General features: G+C 36.8%; 1 protein-coding gene across 3 annotated transcripts in view; it reads left to right on the plus strand.

Annotated features, from left to right (window-relative positions):
• The window catches only part of NBAS (NBAS subunit of NRZ tethering complex), a 335,592-nt gene that overhangs the window by 299,254 nt on the left and 21,107 nt on the right, over window positions 1-15,231 (plus strand). The window lies entirely within an intron of this gene.

A 15,231-nucleotide genomic window follows, 5' to 3' on the forward strand; every position in this document is an offset into this window, starting at 1 on the left:
TTCCATTTCCCCTTGTATAAAAACAGTTTCCCTGTTCTTGGAAGTTAATGATCTGAGTTTCTTAAAGTATTTGGAAGTGGAACGAAGAAAACTACCATAGTGGCTTAATTATGCTATTCATTTATAGTCTTCTCAAAAAAGAAATTAAATCAGTGAGGGGCTGGCCTGGTGGCACAGTGGTTAAATTTGCACATTCCACCTCCATGGCCTGGGGTTTACCAGTTCAGATCTCGGGTGCAGACCTACATACCACTTGTCAAGCCATGCTGTGGCAGGCGTCCCACATATAAAGTAGATGAAGGTGGGCACAGATGTTAGCTCAGGGCCAGTCTTCCTCAGCAAAACGAGGAGGATTGGCAGCAGATGTTAGCTCAGGGCTAATCTTCCTCAAGAAAAGAAGAGAAACAAAGAAAATTAAATCAGTGGGTATCTCTTCCTCCTTCTTTAAAAATTAAGCAATCTGTGTCAGCCTAGCAGTGCCGATTCAAGTTTATTTTGAACGGCAAGCGAATGTGGTGGGGAACTCTGGGTTATAATTGTGAATAACTGCTTGCTACATGGAAAATGAATGCAGACAAATTGTGGCTTCAGAATGGAAACAGCAATAAGTTCTGGAATGTTACAGAACTCTGCCCATAGTATAAATTTGAGGTCATCTCCATTATTATTTTTAAAAAGCTGTGTTACCTTTCACTAGAGCGGTAGAAGGATCAGGATGCCAGTGGACAAATCATATGCAGGCGTCTTCATCCTCCCTCCACTCTTGTTTCATAATCTTGGAGAAGATTCTTAAACTGTGAGCCTTGGCTACTTGGCATGTACAATGGAACCTTGAACTAGAGGAGACAGGGATGGTTTGCTTACCTCATCTGTCATTTCTTCCACACACATTCAACTGTCTTCTTCTTCCATATCCCAGACACCTAGAAGACCCCAAAATGTTGACTACACGGGCTCTCATTTTCCTTTCTCCCTACCCTCTTCTCCATTCTCAAAGGTAATATTAAGGATAGAGATGGATTCTTATAGAGTAAAGATAAGAATAGATAATGATATTGCAATGTTCAATTACCAGAAAATGTGGGACTGCTACCATTGCTGTGGCTGGTAATCCTCTTAGGCAGACTTTGCATACATCAAAGAGGGACTTAATATTTAATTATCCTCGAGGTGCCCAAAGTAGTGGCCCCACAAATCAATGTGTTGCTGGGAAACCAGCCAGCTCTTGCAAAATTAAACACAGAGTCTGTGGAGCCTGCTACCTCACTGCTTCTCAGAGAGACAGCAATTTCTAGTTTTCTAATGATTAGTTAACAGAATTAAAAATTCAGAGGCCCTCATTTTTCAACAGCTTGAGAGGCCTTCTTTTCCATGCCAGAAATGTGCCCCAGCATGCAAGGGGGAGTGGAGGGAGGGAGAGGACAGAGAAGAGAGTTGAGGGGGAGGGGAGGAGTGTATTGTGTTAATTCCCTTGGTACAATTTATCTGAGTTTTTCAGATTTTGCAATTTTCTAGTTAACTGGTGCATGAAAAATATGGGTCAAAATACTGATGTTTTCTTAAAAAATTCCATACCCCATGACCTCAGGGTTTTTATCTGTTTTTATGTAAAAAAAAGAATGTGTGGCTTAGAGGTTTGCTTTTTAAAATTTCAATCTGTCTAGATTTGTGGTTGTAAGTGATCACCAGGAAGAATTAGTTTAAGACAACTTCTAATCTCATTACAAATTCACATATTTTGCCTGTTTTGAAACATCAAGGACTTATTAACCCTTCTGATCAGAGGGCACTTTGGCTTCATTTTCCAAAACATTAACAAAATATGCACTTCTTCTTTTTAAAGATTGGCACCTGAGCTAACAACCGTTGCCAGTCTTTTTTGTTTTTTCTTCTTTTTCTCCCCAGATCCCCACAGTACATAGTTGTATATTTCAGTTGTGGGTCCTAGTTGTGGCAGGTGGGACGCCGCCTCAGCGTGGCCTGATGTGCCGTGCCATGTCCTCTCCCAGGATCTGAACCAGCGAAACCCTGGGCCACTGAAATGGAGTGTGCGAACGTAACCACTCGGCCATGGGGCCAGCCTCAAATATGCACTTCTTTGTCAGACAGAGCTCAGATAAAGAACAGCAGAAAAAGTTCAGTATGCAAAGCTATATTTAGATTCTTACAAAGAATTTGCTGTTACCTTAAATGTCTTCAAAGCTAAGACTCACTGCCATAAGTGATTTGCTTAATCAAATATAGGATAATATTTGATGTTGAAAATATATTTGCACACATACTTATAATATATCCCTAATAGCCATGAAATCACAGATTCCTAGAACTAGAGGAGACTTTCAAAAGCATCCCAGTTCAGTAGTCACATTTTATAGAAAGGGATATGGATGTCTAGAAAGAGGAAGTTACTTCCTTAGATTTTAGCTTAAATGTCACTATTTCCAAAATGACTGCATCTAACTTAGCCACCTAGTCACAATCTATTTTATCACCATTTTCATTCTCTTCTCATCACTTCCCACTATCTGCTAATTTCTTCTTACCTGTCCTTCTATCTATCTGTCTGTCTATTATATGATGTCCTTCTTCTTCCGCTAGAATATAAATTCCATGAGAACAGGGGTCTTACAGACACTCAGTAAACATTTCTTGAATAGGTGATTATTAAATCTTTAAAAACTGTCCAAGGTCAGCTTTAAAATGCAGGGCCAGGACTCCTGACTTTCAGTCTGATGTTCTTGCCATGAATGATGAAGAATTAGACCACGCTGCTTCCCTCTTACATGCAAACACAACGATTTGCTTGGAATAATGGAAAGGCTGCCTTACAGAGTGGCTGGGTGCTTATGATTGGATATTGTTTTCTACTAAATTGCCATACTTTGCTGACAGTAATTTTTTGGACCAGCCAGTTGCTTCTCATGTGGAAGCAAACAAGTCATAAGCATCTTTGTCCAGAGAGGAACAAGAGATCTGAAATGTCAGAACAGAGTGCAATGTGCCTTTTTTCTGAGATGATTAATGTTGAGAGAGCATCCATATTACTGGTTCTGCAAATATTTGGAGACCTTGAGGTCTCTCTTCATGAATAATGGGTTGTTTCTTTTAAAGATTTGCCCTCTCATCTCTGGCATCATTGGGAGAACAGGAGACTGTGGAATGCATATTGAGTGCACATTACTCTGTATTTTAGATGAGGTCACATGGCCTATTTAAGGTTACACAACTTGTGAATCATAGAACTGGAGTTCAAACCCAGTTCTGTCTGATTCCAAAGCCTGTGTTCTTCGCTCTGTACCTCACTTCTTCCCATCTGCTGGTCTTTTCCTCTTTCTGCTCTGACTTTACATGGATTGAACGTGAGTAGACTTGAGAAATCAGGGTTTGATTCAGAGAACAGAAAGCATTGCTTCATCTCTTAGCATTTTTCACTGTCTCAATACATAGCATTGTATATGTTAACTGCTGCTCAATGAAAATATTCTGAAAAACGCCATGCGTAATAACTTTTGTTCAAACAGAACATTCAGTGAAATATTCATTGAAGATTCTTCAAGCGTAGATTATGAACCATTCACCATGCTACACTCTGGGGATAGAAAAAGAGACAAAGCAATTAGTAGTGAAGTATTTGGGCTCCTCGCCACACAGACCTGCATTCACATCCCAGTTTCACCACTCACTAGCTCTGCAACCTTGGAAAAGTTACTAAACCTCTCAAAACCTCGGTTTCCTCATCTATAGATAGAAATAATATATAGATGTTGTGAGGGCTAAATAGGATGATACATGTAAAGCTCTCACTCCAGTCCAGGTGAATGGACCCTGTTCATGTGTAGACTCCAGTCTGGTGGAGAACATAGATATGTAAACAAGAAAGTAAATGCCCTAAATGCCTAGGCACTGTGGTAGAAGTCTGCACAGTGCATAAGGATTGAGGGAGGGCATGTAGTCGTTCTTCTGGAGGCAGTGAGGAAAGACTGCTCTGAGGAGGTGATTCTTGAACTGAGTTCAGCACAGCTGGGTGTATGGTGTGAAGGCGAGAGATGGAAGTGGAAAGAAGCAGGCCAGACTGTGAAGAGCCCCCAGTTTACTGTTGGGTTTAACCTTGCTCTTGCTAACGCACACGGAAGAGAGATGCCAAGAAGTGATGTGATCACATCTGTGTTTTAGGAGAAGCCTTGTGACCTTTGCATGAACAGTGGACTAGAGGGGTACCAGTTAGGGGACAAAAGCAATGGTCAAGTTGCCTGAACTTGGCCCTGAACTTGATAGCATCTGTGAAGATAAAAGAAGGTAGAAAAGTGAGCTGAAGGAGTTGATACCAGTGGACTTGGTGACTGCTTTGGAAGTGGGGAACGGAAACGAGTTTGGTGCCCCTCTGATTTTTGCTTAAGTTACTAGGGCGGAAGCGGTGCTCCTTAACTTGCGAGGAGATACAGGAGGACAAGCCAGTTTTGTGGAGAAAGACACTAAGTTCAGAGCTGTCAGTCATACGTTTTAATGCTGAACAACACTTTTTTAGGGAGGCTCTGTCCCCTTCACACAGGCAGACTTTCTTCATAGCTTTCTGTGTTTCTTAGTTCACTGCAGCCACTTCCTAGCAAGTGCACTTGAGTGGAGTAAATGTCACTGGATGGCGACTGCTTTCCCTCCATCCCGGGGCACCCTCCTCCTGCTGTCAGTGCACGCCCAGACCGGCTTTGTTTGCAGTGGGATAATCATATCCAAGTGCCGTGTGCTTAGAGGCATGATAGCCTCAGCCGTCACGCTCCTAATGTTTTGTGTAACAGTGTTGTCTCTTCCTTCCTTTCGTGGATTAGAGAGAAAAATTGAAGAAAAAGGGGCACGGAAGATGGCAGGAAAAATACAAGTGTTTGAACTTAGGAGATTGGTGGGAATATGAGGTAGCTGGGCATAACTTCTCTTATTTTTTTTTAATTTTGAAATAATTTCAGATTTACCAGAAAAATTGCATAAATTATACAAAGAATTCTATGTACTCTCATGCAGATTCATCAGATAGTAACATCTCAGATAACAACAACTAACATTGATACAATACCATTATCTAATTTACAGATGATTCAGATTTTGTCACTTGTCCCACTAGTGTCTTTTTTCTGGTCCACATCTAATCCAGATCACATGTGCACTTAAGTTGTCTTGTCTCTTTAGTGTCCTTTAATCTAGAACAGTTCCCTCATTCTTTTTTTTTCCTTTCATGACCTTGACATTTTTTAAAAAGCACTGGCCAATTATTTTGTAAAATGTCACTGAATTTGACTTTGATTTTTGTTCATATATTCAAGTTTTGCATTTTTGGTAAGAATACCACAGAAGTGATGTTATGTGTCCTTCTCAGTGCATTGTATCAGGAGATATGTGTTGTTGATTTGTGCTGTTACTAGTAGTGTAAACTTTGATCACTTCATTGAGGTGGTGTCAACCATATTTCTTCTCCCTCGAATTGTCATTTTCCCCTTTGTAATTAATAAATATCTGTGGGCAGGAACTTAGAGATTGTGCAAACATTCTGTTTCTCATCATACTTTCACCTGCTCATTTTAGCATGCATTGATGATTGTTGCCTGAGATAGTTACCACTGTGTTGTTTGCCAGATGATTTTTTTTCTGTCATTTGTTCCCTTGTTTTATATGCATTTATTCATTTATTTATTTACATCACTACAAGGTCGGGATTCTCATTTTGTTCTATGATTGTAATCCATTACTACCATCTTTATTTTTTGCTTAAATTAGCCCAGATTTGGCCATTGGGAGTTCCCTTCAAGTTTTCTCCTGTATCCTTTTGACATGTGCCCATCATTGTTTGAACAACAAGATGTTCGAGACTTCTGTTGCACTTTCCCTGCCCAGCTCTGTATTCAGTCATTGACTTTAAGGAGCCTTGATTCTTTTAATAAAGAATGGTATTTAGAAACCAAGACTTGTGTGCTAGATGTACTCATTGCTACTGTCATGTTATAGCTTCTAGATTCTGTAAGTGGACAGAACACATGTGTGTCTACATCTATTTCTATATCTGTATTCACTTTAAAAAACATAAGTTCATGTTGACACCTCCAATTCTAATCCAATTCCACACAGTTTATTCTAGTCTTCTTATTTGTAGACTCCTTTCTCTGCCAGTGAGAGACTTGACTCTCCTTATCCACAATATATTTATTTGCTTAATCCTAGAGTACACATAAAGTAGTTTTGGAAATTCCAACTCACTTACTAGCTAGAATATTTGTGTAGAATATTTGTTTAGCCTTGGAGTAATAGTACTGAAAAATATTCTTTTTCCAGGTTACTTGTCTCTCACTTTCTCTCTGTCACACACACCCCCCCCCCCCACACACACGTACCACCTTCAGTGTGATTATCTTATTCACTTATAGTACAGTTAGATTCATTTTATTTCTCTTTGTATGGTCTGCCCCATTTTTGTTTATTTCAGTTTTGTATCGACTTTTTGAATATGTGAAACATTTACATGGAATGTGAGAGATCATTTGGTGTTTTTTCTTTTATCTTATGATATTTTGAAGTTTGGACATTCTTGGCCTATAATTGTGCTGAATGTACGGATTTTATGTAGTTTTAATTCTTCTTTTTAATTGTTCTTTTTATTTTGGAGGATGCATAGATATCCTATATATAGAATATGTAGGAAGCCTCATAACGCAATGGCCGCCATTTTCTTCTGCTGTGCAGATGTCTCTTTGGATAACTTCTAACTAGAATAAAAAAATAGAGTCAAAATAAAAACTCTGAACATTACAGCAGAAATCAGTTTTTGCTTAAGCTGAGAAGATGCTACGTGTACTGTTAGTTTTTGTGTTTTTTAGAGCCTTCCAATGTCCTATGGCCTGAGCATTAGAGTTTGGTCTAATAACCCTCTGCCATAGGTATTCTTATCATCCCATTCAACACATGAGGAAATAGTCTCAGAGTAGTAAAGAAATCTCTACAGTATCTCAGTGCTGAAATGTGCCAGTGATGTATGATAATGAACTGCCAATACTAGTAGCCACCATAGCAGCTCAGTGTTAACTCAGTGTTAGATACCTATAAAGGTGTGTGTATCTGTATGTGTATTATATTTTATTATGTAATGTTATATTATTCTCAAAGTAACCTGATAGGTTAGGTGTTATTACCTTATTTTTACATATGAAAACGCTGAGGCTCGGAGAGGTATTTTTAAATGGTCACAGAGCTATTAAGTGGCTTACACTAAATGATACACTGCAGTGAAAAGATCTCCAGCTCTGTGAATTGTTCTATTAATACTTCATCAATTTTAACTAAAAAACAAAGTTTGGCCTTAAAAAATTAGCTTCCATAGCAGTTCTTTAAAGCAAACATACATATATCCATAGGAGCTCATATGGCATGATTGGTTGTTTATCCTAGAGAAAAAATTTGTAAGACAAAATCTTTCCTCCCCTTATTTTAACACAAAGTATTTTCCTCTTTCATATGCCTCATTTAAAAATGTTTCATAAAATATTATATTTAGCCATATGAAAATATGTGTTATGTGTTGAAGTTACAATAGCACTTATGGGAAGTGATTATGGGATGTTTTATTGTATAATTTCTGTGTTTAGAGATATAATAAAAATAAGTAGAATGCTGTAAAACATGGCTCAGAATTGCAGTTGCTAGCCTTTTCTGTATGTTTCTATGTGTTTATTTTATGCACCCACACGTACAGCTTCCAAACATCTGGAAACCCCTTGGGAACATAAATTATTGTTCTTTCGTTGGGTTCCCCTCATCCTAAGGGTGTGTTTGCTATGCCCTAGGAGAGACTTTTTATGGCAGTTGAGAACCATTTATTCTTGAGCAGTTCACAAATAGGCACTCATTTTCCAAATATGCCTCAGGAGAGAAGCAGAGACTAAGTTTGTGCTCATCACCAGACCTAGAGGCAAAGGCAGGAAAGACTCAGTCTCTCACTTTTGTTCCTTATGAGGTCACCCTTCCTGTGGTGGGTATTCTCCCCTTCGCGTGGGCTAAGGAAGCTTGTGTGAGCCTTCGGGCTTTCTCCACAACACTTTTGGCCTTTATTACAAGCAGTGCAAGATCAAGTACTGATAAAATTCTCTGAATAACTGCATTTATTCTTTAGTTCTCTGCCATACAAATGGGAAAATCTGCCAGAAAAATAGCTACCCTACTTTTAATATTTAAACTTTAGTACTATTTGCACAATTTTATATTTTCTATGTAATAAATACTCAGAAATGTGCGTGATCATAATTTATGTTCTGTTTTATATTTTCTTGTCTAATAATAATACATTACTATAATTAATAGTAATAATACTGTTTATTGAGTACTTACTGGGTGCCAGGTACTGGTCTAAATACTGCGTAGATCGGTGGGGTAGTGTCACAGCTTATGACTATGTCCAACAGCTAGCCCGACAGTTTATGACTTTTTGGTCTTCTAAGAGTTTGGCTTCCCTTCACCTGAGAACTTGGTTAGATCCAGTGGACATAACAGGCAGCATTGGCCACCTGAAACCTTATAAAAGGAGTAGCTTTAACAGACAGAGGTCTCATGTTCCTAGAAGTCAGCTCTGTTGCCTTTTTGTGTTTCTATAGATCTATTGAAGTGTGGAGTTTGGGTTTTTTGTTTTGTATTTTGAAGCTCTGCGTACAGAGGCAGTTCCGTCTGACTTTATTGTGTGCATGAAAGGAATTGCACAGTTACTTTGCGACTTTAAATCAGGTCATCATGGGAGTCCCTTAGGGCCCGTCTAACAGCTCATCAGCTTACATGGAAGATGGGAATATAGTGATTAATATTACTACTATCAATTCTAATTCTCTACATGTTGGTAATTATTTTCTATTCATAAAGTACTTTTATATGCATTAATGTCTATTTCATATTCACAAATATCTGAAGGTAAAATAAGCTGCTGTCAATGCCTGTAGGAAAATGCAGATTTCAGGAGATATGCCTCAACTTAAGATATTTGTATCGATTTAAGATACTTTCAGCAGCCACAGAGAAAGTTAAGAGTAAAGCTCTTCTCATCTGAGAATAGGTGATTCAGTCTGCTTTTTCAAGGACAGTGACTCTGTGGCTGATAAAGAGACTGTAGCTACTTGACAAATTGCCTTACAGCAAGAGCTATAAAGTCACCTAATTCAATGAGGAGAGAAACATCTCTTTCAAAAGGGAGAGAGACAAAAGGGAGAGAGATATTCTTATGTTTGAGTCGCATTTGAATTCTGCCCTTTAAAATCCTATGATGTTTAAAAAGTGAAAAGAAGAGTGGTACTGTTTTATATTTTTGCAAATCTTTTATTGTCTGGCTTAATAGAAAACAGCTCAATTTTCCCTCCTTTCTGCATTCACTCTGTTGTGATACATTGTTTTGGTTGCAGCATATGAAGAAATCAGGCTTATACAGACACTTAGTTAGAAAGGGGAGTAGTAGCTTAACAGCCTTTTCAAGTAATTGTAGATATCCCTCTTTGATACTACACCAAAACTCCACAAGTGAGAATTTCTTAAAGATTAAGAAATGTGGCATCTTAACAAGGCATCTGAAACTCCAAGCACTGTGGCATCTGAAACTCCATCAACGAACTTTTCATATTCTGTACATTCATCAAATCCATTGGCCTATCTTGCATGTTGAATGAATCTTTTACCCAAGCATGATTTTGTAACAACACATGCACATCATTTGGAAAACACCTATTCACTGAATTACGCAAGCCTTCCAAATGATGACATTAAAAAAAAAATCATATTCATTAATCTCGCCACCTATCTCATCGGAAAGGTTTTTAACTATTGACAAGCTGTCAAGTTCACAGAGGTACATAAAAGTTTCCCCAAATTCTAATTTTCATGCAAAAACTCAAATTTTATCATTGGCAACAAATATGCTTTTCTTTGAAGTGACAGGTTCACTGTGTTCATTTTCAAGAAAATGTCTGCCAAATACCCCAGTGTGAGCAGCCTAGTTCATCTATCAGTCATTATATCAAATAAAAATGGTGTTCTATTAAAAAAGGATAAGTTTAGTTTACAACTCAAAAGACTATACACGTGGGGCTGGCCCCGTGGCTGAGTGGTTAAGTTGGCGCGCTCCGCTGCAGGCAGCCCAGTGTTTTGTTGGTTCGAATCCTGGGCGCGGACATGGCACTGCTCATCAGACCACGCTGAGGCAGCGTCCCACAGGCCACAACTAGAAGGACCCACAATGAAGAATATACAACTATGTACTGGGGGGCTTTGGAGAGAAAAAGGAAAAATAAAATCTTTAAAAAAAATTAAAAAAAAAAAAATCCTATGATGTTTAGTAGTGGTGTCAGTATGGGGTTGTCGCTAACTATATGGTGCCTGGAAAATACTGGGCATTTTCACCCCCTGCTCACTGGGGAAGAGACAGAGGGGTTAAAAGAGGTATATGTTACTTTCTTTTTCACTGGGGAAAAGGACAGAATAAAACAAAGTGTAGGAAACATATGGCAGTTTCTCTCAAGTTTGTTTTCACTGATCTGTTGAAGGCAGTGCTTAAGAGTCATTTCAAGTCCTATATTTACTGCACAAATAAATGAGATTTTAAAAAGAGATACAAGTTATCCCATAATTTGATTATCCTAAAACAGCTGTATTTCTGTTTTCTTTTTCTGTCCTGTCTGGTCTGTAGACATAATTCTTATTAGAAGAAATCATAGCACATATCTAGCTTTCTGCTTTTTTATATATAGCATATTATGTAGACAATAATATAAATAATATCTATCGCTTATTGTGTGTCTGCCATGTACCAGTCTTTGCTAGCTATTTTATTCACATTCTCTTATTTAATATTCACAGCCATCTTATGACTATGTGTTATCTTCATCCTACAGAAGAGGAAATTAAGCCTCAAAACTGTCCAGTAATGTCTCCAAAATACACATTTTTCTGTGTTACTTTGACTTTATCAGCACTCTTTTGAAAGCTGCACATTTAGTCAAATTGCTCTTGATCGTTTATTTTACAGTCTCGTCAGTAAGGCATGCTGGAGCAGTCGATAGCCACCGAAAGTTAACTTTTCCTCCATGTTGAAATATGTTCTACAGTCATTTCATATTGTCGCTGTTTGGGCACATACGTCAGTTCTTTGTACTTCTCATACTTTTATGAAATATACTTGGATGCTTCAAGGAAATATTTTAATGTGGACTGCACTACTTCCTAGAAAACAGAGAATCGGATTCTTTCCTAGTTCCATATTCATGCTCGGCCAGGTGCCTTGTTTTCAGGTATTTGAGGGAATTTAAATTCCCGCAATATTAATGCTATCACACACTCTCACAACGTCTCTAAACCTATGGACCCATTTGCTATAACTTTTATCATCTCAGAGCAATACTTCCCTCCCTAATTTTTTTTTCAGATAATTTGTCAGCTTTATGACGTAGTGATTTTCTTCAACTTAAGGTTGTTTAATTTTTTTAACCATGAATGAACACCTTTACTAGTTGTGATAGGAAAATGTACTGGGCCCAAACCATCTTTTAGAAAGTAGATAACATCCTTGTTTTTGTTACAGTATCTATGCAAGAAATGTACGTTGATCATTTGCTGTGCTCCATGTTCTCTGCTGACCAGTAGGATTTAGTTATAGCTGACTATTTCAACACTGAAAATTTGGAGACATTTTCATTAAAATTAAGAACAAAACAAGAGTGCCCAGTATCATTATTATTTTTTAGCATCCTAGTCAATGTAGTCGACTTGTCTTGTAAGACAAGAAATAGAAAGAGAAGCTGTAACTTTTTAAAAAGCCAAAATTACCATTTTTTGTAGATTGTGTCATTCCAATTTGTAGAAAACCCAAGAAAAATACTGAAAATGACCAGAATGAATAAGCAGAATTTATTATAAGGGCTAAAATAAATGATAAAAGAATACATAAAATAATATATGTGAAAATAACTCTCATAAGTCACTGTTATGGGGAGTAGTAAATTTGAGTCTAGTTATGAAGACTTATCTTTTTTAGCTTAGTATGTCATCATTTTCTTAAATTTTAAAGTAAATATTACTCTTCAAAGGAAGAAGTATTAACTCTTTCATCATCTAAAATGATGTTTGGGAACCTGCATTTAATACTCATTTCTAAAGAGCAGAGTTTGGCAGTAAGTCAGGCTAGTTTTGGGCTCTTTCTCAGTGGGATGAGTTATAAACATCTCAAAAAACTGTTGTGAGACAATTCTCCATGGCTCCCTCACGTTTCAAGCAAGTCTCATGAGCTGGGGCACTTGCCTAGCTCTAGCCCAATGTTTTCTCTTATTTTTTTTTTTTCTAAAAGCTTTATCATTTTATGTTTTACATTTAAATATTATCCACTGTGAGTAATTTTTGTATAAAGTATGAGGTGTAGGTTGAGGTTTCCTTCTTTCTTTCTTTTTGCCTATGGATATCCGATTCCTCCCGCACTGTTTGTTGAAAACGCTGTCTGTCCTCTGTTGAAATGCTTTTGCCCTTGATGAGAAATCAGTTGGGCATATTCATTTCTGAGTTCTCTGTCCTATACCATTGATTTTTGTATCTATCCTTCTACCAGTACCACACTACCTTTCTTACTGTGATTAAATAATAAGCCTTAATATCGAGCAGTTATTTCTCCCACTGTATTCTTCTTTGTCAAGATTGTTTTAGATATTCTCGGGCATATGTCTTTCCATATACATTTTATAAAAGCTTGTCTAAATCTACAAAAATCCTCGCTTGGATTTTAGTAGGCGTTGCATTAAACCTGTAGATCAGTTTGGGGAGAATTGACATCTTTACTATGTAGTCTTCCTGTCCATGAACATGGTGTATCTCTTCATTTATTTAGATCTTCTTTGATTTTTGTCATGAGCATTTTAGAATTTTTACGGTATAGATTCTGTGTATGTAAAAATTTCATTTTCTTTGAGGCAATTATAAATGGTATTATGTTTTTATTGTCAGTTTTCACAGGTTCATTATTAATATATAGAAATGTGATTGATTTTTGTGTGTTGATTTTGTATCCTGTGACTGCTCACTTATTTACTAGTTCTAGGTTTATGGTTTTGGGGTTTTTAAAAAATAGTTTTCTTGAAATTTTCTGTGTAGATAACCAGGTTATCTGCAAATGCTATTTTATTTTTTTCTTTTCAATCTGTATGCTTTTCATTTCTTTTTCTTGTCTTAGTGCAGTGGCTAGAACTTCCAGTATGATGCTGAATAAGAGTGGTAGGAGTGGACATCCTTGCTTTGGAGTATAATATGGAAACATCACTTCCATTTGGGTCTCTTTACCTTCCCACTTTAAATATCATTTAATTGAGTATCAGTTGGTGTTTTAATCTTTGTTCTAATCATCAAATATAATTTAGAAAACTCACATGAAAAAGGACAGTCCGTTGTATTTACTCATATTTCTGCTCTTCCCATTCTTTGTTCTTCCTTTTGATGCTCCTTAGTTCCTTCTTCTATCATTTCCTTTCTGTTTGAAGAATTTCCTTTTTAGCCAGTCTTTAAGATGACAGCTGTTAGTGACAGATTCTTTTAGTTTTCCTTATCTGAGAATATTTTTGTTTCCTAAAGGATAGTTTTGCTGTATATAGAATTTGCAGCTGGCAGTTCTTTTAACATTTGAAAAATATTGTGCCATTTCTTTCTGGCCTCCATAGTCTCAGATGAGAAATCCAGTTATTCAGGTTATTATTCTCCCTGTAGGTAATGTGTTGATCTCTGGCTGCTTTCAAGATTTTTTTCTTTTTCTTTAGTTTTCAGAGTTTAATTATGATGTGTCTTGGCATGGATTTCTTTGGGCTTACCCTGTTTGGGGTTAGTTCAGCTTCTTGAATCTGTCAGTTTGTATCTTCCATCAAATTTGGGAAGTTTTTAGATATTATTTCTTAAAATATTCTTTCAGCACGACCCTCTTTCTCCTTTCCTTCTGGAACTCTAATGAAAATGACCTTACCTGGGCTATCTTCTGTTTCTAGGTCAGGAGTCAGGAAACCCTGGGTCTGAGTGTCCTTTGGTTGCATGAGAGGACACAAGACACCCCGCTACTGTGCTGTTCCTCCAGTCCTGGGGTACCAAACTAGTGTGCTCTCTTTTTACTACTTTTAAGAGTTCTCCTTTGGTTATCTCTTTCATTATTTCCATAGTTTATAGTTGTGCTTAGCAGAGAGAAGTAGGAAAAAATGGATCAGTCATTTTGTCCAGGCTGGAAGTCCCTTGCATATGTTTATCTTTCTCTATACAAAAATTCATTTGCGTTTTGGTTACCAGATATTACTTTAAAGCCTTATATGACATAATGAACAAGATAAGCTTAGATTATCTTGGTAAATTTACAAGAATTTAGATATTTTAATATGTGGACACAAATCCTAGATTAGCACTTGTATATCAAAGTATATAATGATCAAAGTGTATTCTTTATCATGTATTAAAAATACATGTACTCAAGTCCATTTTTAGGCCCTTTTTCTTCTCTCATATAAGGTAAAGCTTTTGTGGTTACAGTGGTAGAGAATTTAAAACTGTTTTCTTAAGAGCTGACTTAATTTTGAAATCCCTTATAATATGAGACAGTGTGCAAGTGTGCATACACGAAATGGATAATTGTATAAGTTACTATATTTTTGACATTTGTATTTTAAACATGGGTGTCGATGCTCTGAAAAGTAAATTGCTAATAATCGAAATGATTGGTGAGCATTCAGGAGAAAATTGTTTCCTGACAAAGACACACTCTTAAAAAGTCTGTGTACATGTGAAAAAGCTGTTATACAAAGAAATTTATGACCAAACACATTTTAAAAATGGAAACTATTATTTGCACACTAATATAAACAGAAACATATAAAGGTTTAATTTATAGTTTCTTTCCTCTTTCCTTCCCTATGATACAATTCATGTCCTAACAATTTATAAGCTGTTACAGTTTCTGAAAAGAAAGAAATCTAAATGATATTGAAAACATGAATCACTTTTTCCTAATCTCTTCCTTTTCATGGTATGCATCAACTAACTTGTATAGATTCTGCATTTCATGTAAAGGAATCTTTACGTGTTAATTATACTGCAGTTAATTATAGAAACTGGAATATTGACACAGCTAGGAACATTAGAGAATATCGTTTGCTTGTTTTTAAATATTTTTTTAAACACAAAACCTTTCCTACTAATAGACTCTGTAAAAACTCA

The sequence above is a fragment of the Equus asinus genome, chromosome 6 (genome assembly GCF_041296235.1).
Source record: "Equus asinus isolate D_3611 breed Donkey chromosome 6, EquAss-T2T_v2, whole genome shotgun sequence".
Taxonomy (NCBI): domain Eukaryota; kingdom Metazoa; phylum Chordata; class Mammalia; order Perissodactyla; family Equidae; genus Equus; species Equus asinus.